A 5,845-nucleotide genomic window follows, 5' to 3' on the forward strand; every position below is an offset into this window, starting at 1 on the left:
TGCATAAGTTCACGAGGTCACGGAACTCGCAAGTTGATCATCAAAACATACATCAAGTGGATCACGTGATATCCCATTGTCACCACAGATAAGCACATGCAAGATATACATCAAGTGTTCTCAAATCCTTAAAGACTCAATCCGATAAGATAACTTCAATGGGAAAACTCAATTCATCACAAGAGAGTAGAGGGGGAGAAATGTCATAAGATCCAACTATAATAGCAAAGCTCGCGATACATCAAGATCATGCCACCTCAAGAACACGAGAGAGAGAGAAAGATCGAACACATAGCTACTGGTACATACCCTCAGCCCCGAGGGTGGACTACTCCCTCCTCATCATGGAGAGCAATAGGATGATGAAGATGGCCGCCAGAGAGGGATTGCCCCCCTCCGGCAGGGTGCCAGAACGGGTCTATATTGGTTTTCGGTGGCTATGGAGGTTTCTGGCGGCAGAACTCCCGATCTGTTCTGCTCGTCGATGTTTTTTGGGTATATTGATATATATAGGCAAAAGAAGTCGGTCAGGGGATCCACGAGGTGCCCACGAGGGTGGGGGCGTGCCCAGGGGGGCAGGCGTGCTTGAAGCTTCCCTGACGTCTACTCCAAGTCTCCTGGATTGCTTTCGTTCCAAAAATAACTCTCCCGAAGGTTTCATTCCGTTTGGACTCCATTTGATATTCATTTTCTTTGAAACACTAAAATAGGCAAGAAAACAACAATTTGGGCTGGGCCTCCGGTTAATAGGTTAGTCCCAAAAGTAATATAAAAGTGTATAATAAAGCCCGTAAACATCCAAAACGGGTAATATAATAGCATTGAACAATCAAAAATTATGGATACGTTGGAGACGTATCAAGCATCCCCAAGCTTAATTCCTGCTCGTCCTCGAGTAGGTAAATGATAAAAACAGAATTTGCGATGTGGAATGCTACCTAACATATTTATCCCTGTAATTCTCTTTATTGTGGCAAGAATATTCAGATCCATAAGATTCAAAACAAAAGTTTAATATTGACATAAAAATAATAATACTGCAAGCATACTAACAAAGTAATCATGTCTTCTCAAAATAACATGGCCAAAAAAGCTATCCCTACAAAATCATATAGTCTAGCTATGATCTATCTTTATCACACAAAATATGAAATCATGCACAACCCCGATGAGAAGCCAAGCAATTGTTTCATACTTTTGATGTTCTCAAACTTTTTCAATCTTCACGCAATATATGAGCGTGAGCCATGGATATAGCACTATGGTGGAATCGAATGGTGGTTGTGGAGAAGACAAAAAAAGGAGAAGATAGTCTCACATCAACTAGGCGTGTCAACGGGCTATGGAGAGGCCCATCAATATATATCAATGTGAGTGGGTAGGGATTGCCATGCAACGGATGCACTAGAGCTATAAGTGTATGAAAGCTCAACAAAAGAAACTAAGTGGGTGTGCATCCAACTTGCTTGCTCACGAATACCTAGGGCAATTTGAGGAAGCCCGTCATTGGAATATACAAGCGAAGTTCTATAATGAAAGATTCCCACTAGTATATGAAAGTGAAAACATAGGAGAATCTTTATCATGAAGATCATGGTGCTACTTTGAAGCACAAGTGTGGTAAAAGGGTAGTAGCATTGCACCTTCTCTCTTTTTCTCTCATTTTTTTTGTTTTTTGGTCCTTCTCTTTTTTATGGCCTCTTTTTTTTCGTCTGGAGTCTCATCCCGACTTGTGGGGGAATCATAGTATCCATCATTCTTTCCTCACATGGGACAATGCTCTAATAATGATGACCATCACACTTTTATTTACTTACAACTCGAGAATTACAACTCGATACTAGAACAAAATATGACTCTATATGAATGCCTCCTGCGGTGTACCGGGACGTGCAATAAATGAAGAGTGATATGTATGAAAGAATTATGATCGGTGGCTTTGCCACAAATACGATGTCAACTACATGATCATGCAAAGCAATATGACAATGATGAAGCGTGTCATAATAAACGGAACGGTGGAAAGTTGCATGGAAATATATCTCGGAATGGCTATGGAAATTTCATAATAGGTAGGTATGGTGGCTGTTTTGAGGAAGGTATATGGTGGGTTTATGGTACCGGCGAAAGTTGTGCGGTACTAGAGAGGCTAGCAATGGTGGAAGGGTGAGAGTGCGTATAATCCATGGACTCAACATTAGTCATAAAGAACTCACATACTTATTGCAAAAATCTATTAGTTATCGAAACAAAGTACTACACGCATGCTCCTAGGGGGATAGATTGGTAGGAAAAGGCCATCGCTCGTCCCCAACTGCCACTCATAAGGAAGACAATCAATAAATAAATCATGCTCCAACTTCATCATATAACGGTTCACCATACGTGCATGCTACAGGAATCACAAACTTTAACACAAGTATCTCTCAAATTCACAACTAGTCAACTAGCATGAATCTAATATTACCATCTTCATATCTCAAAACAATCATCAAGTATCAAACTTCTCATAGTATTCAATGCACTTTATATGAAAGTTTTTATTATATCCCTCTTGGATGCCCATCATATTAAGACTAAATTCATAACCAAAGAAAACTACCATGCTGTTCTGAAGACTCTCAAAATAATATAAGTGAAGCATTAGAGTTCATCTATTTCTTCAAAATAAAACCACCGCCGTTCTCTAAAAAGATATAAGTGAAGCACTAGAGCAAATGACAAACTACTCTGAAAGATATAAGTGAAGATCTATGAGTAGTCGAATAATTATGCAACTATGAGAAGACTCCCTAACATTTAAGAATTTCAGATCTTGGTATTTTATTCAAACAGAAAGCAAAACAAGATAAAATAAAACGACGCTCCAAGCAAAACACATATCATGTGGTGAATAAAAAATATAGCTCCAAGCTTAGGCTCTTGGTTGTCCTTGAATATTACCTTGGGGTGCCTTGGGAATCCCCAAGATTAGGCTCTTTCCACTCCTTATTCCATAGTCCATCGAATCTTTACCCAAAACTTGAAAACTTCACAACACAAAACTTAACAGAAAACTCGTAAGCTCCGTTAGCGAAAGAACACAAAACACCACTTCAAGGTACTGTAATGAACTCATTATTTATTTATATTGGTGTTAAACCTACTATATTCCAATTTATCTATGGTTTATAAATTCTTTACTAGCCATAGATTCATCAAAATAAGCAAACAACACATGAAAAACAGAATCTGTCAAGAACATAACAGTTTGTAGTAATCTGTAACTAACACAAATATTTGGAAACCCAAAAATTCTAAAATAAATTGCTGTATGTGAGTAATTTATCTATTAATTATCTGCAAAAATAATTAACTAAATACCACTCTCCAATAAAAAATGGCAGCAATTCTCGTGAGCGCTAAGGTTTCTGTTTTTTACAGCAAAAGATCAACAAGACTTTCCCCAAGTCTTCCCAACGGTTCTACTTGGCACAAACACTAATTAAAACATAAAAACTCAACCATAACAGAGGCTAGATAAATTATATATTGCTAAACAGGAGCAAAAAGCAAGGAACAAAAATAAAATTGGGTTGCCTCCCAACAAGCGCTATCGTTTAATGCCCCTAGCTAGGCATGATGATTTCAATGATGCTCACATAAAAGATAAGAATTGTAACATAAAGAGAGCATCATGAAGAATATGACCAGCACATTTATGTCTAACCCACTTCATATGCATAGGGATTTTGTGAGCAAACAACTTATGGGAACAATAATCAACTAGCATAGGAAGGCAAAACAAGCATAACTTTAAAACTTTAAGCACATAGAGAGGAAACTTGATATTATTGCAACTTCTACAAGCATATATTCCTCCATCATAATAATTTTCAGTAGCATCATGAATAAATTCAACAATATAACCATCACCTAAAGCATTTTTTCATGATCTACAGGCATAGAAATTTTATTACTCTCCTCATAAGCAAAATTCTTCTCATTCGGAATAGTGGAAGTATCATAAGAGACTCGAATACTATAAATTGTTTCCACATTAAAAGAGTAATGTTCAGAAAAATGGTAATCATAATCATGACAAGTTTTATAAATATAATCATCACTACTTTTTATAGCATAAGTGTCATCCCAACAATCATCATAATTAGCAACTTTGTTCTCATCATAATCAATTGAAACCTCTTCCAAGATAGTGGAATCATTACTAAATAAAGTCATGACCTCTCCAAATCCGCTTTCATAATTGTCATAAAAAGATTCAACACCCTCCAAAATAGTGGAATCATTACTTCCTAAATTTAAAACTCTTCCAAACCCACTTTCATCAATATAACCATCATATATAGGAGGCATGCTATCATCATAATAAATTTGCATATCAAAACTTGGGAGGCTAGAAATATCATCTTCATTAAACATAGCATCCCCATGCTTGGGACAAACATTAATTGCATCAAATATATTCGCAAACTTGTCATTCTCATCAAACATAGCATCCCCAAGCTTGGGCCTTTTCATATCATAAGCATAATCACTCTCATCATTAATAGTATGGATAGCACCAATAGTATAGCAATTATCATCATCACAATGAGTAATAGGGGCAACATCATTTGGTTGGGATACCTCTTTACCTTTACTTCTCCGTCTTTTCTTTTTCTTCTTCACATTATGTGTGGGTTCAATCCTCTTGTTGGAGCTCCTTATTGATGAGATTGGTTGAATAGAAGGCTCCTCCTCGTTACCTGATTCATCATAAGAAATAATAGGAGGATATTGGGAAGCCTCTTCCCTTTCATTAGTATTCTCTTCATCCTCTATTTGTTTTCTTTTCTTTATGTAATTGTCAATATAAGGAATTTCAATGCAATTCACCACACAATACATAAAAATTTCTTCTAGATCAATATCGAGGAATTTCTCAAGGTTATATTCTGTAATATGCTTAGTATACGTTTCATTTCTTCATAACCCAAAAGCAAACTAAGTTCATTATGATGTGCAAGGGAAATCAAATCATCACAATTTTTGGACACGATACGATCATGGAACAATTTGCATCGGAGATTTAAATGACCATGTTCATCGCAAAGTTCACAAGTATGGTGAAGAAATTTTAAAATTTCAGCACAAACATCTAGCCTCTCTTGCAACTACTTACTTTCCAAATACTTATGCCTCTTGCAAAATCTATTTTCCCTAATTGGTATGTACTTGCAAACTCTATGCACACCACAAAAGTTGACATGCTTATAAGAGACATTTTCATCATGACTAGTGCATTCATCATTAGTACTATGGATATTCAAGGAGTTCATACTAACAACATTGCAATCATGCTCATCATTCAAAGATTTAGTGCCAAACATTTTAGAGACTTCTTCTTCTAGCATTTGAGCAAAATTTTCCTTTCCATCATTCTCATGAAAGATATTAAAAAGATGAAGCGTATGAGGCAAACTCAATTCAATTTTTTGTAGTTTTCTTTTATAAAATAAACTAGTGCTAAAACAAGAAACAAAAAGATTCGATTGCAAGATCTAAAGATATAACTTCAAGCGCTAACCTCCCTGGCAACGGCGCCAGAAAAGAGCTTGATGTCTACTACACAACCTTCTTCTTGTAGACGTTGTTGGGCCCCCAAGTGTAGAGGTTTGTAGGACAGTAGCAAATTTCCCTCAAGTGGATTACCTAAGGTTTATCAATCCGTGGTGGGCGTAGGATGAAGATAGTCTCTCTCAAACAACCCTGCAACCAAATAACAAAGAGTCTCTTGTGTCCCAAACACACCCAATACAATGTTAAATTGTATAGGTGCACTAGTTCGGCGAAGAGATGGTGA

This window comes from Triticum aestivum, chromosome 7A (assembly GCF_018294505.1).
Source record: "Triticum aestivum cultivar Chinese Spring chromosome 7A, IWGSC CS RefSeq v2.1, whole genome shotgun sequence".
Taxonomy (NCBI): domain Eukaryota; kingdom Viridiplantae; phylum Streptophyta; class Magnoliopsida; order Poales; family Poaceae; genus Triticum; species Triticum aestivum.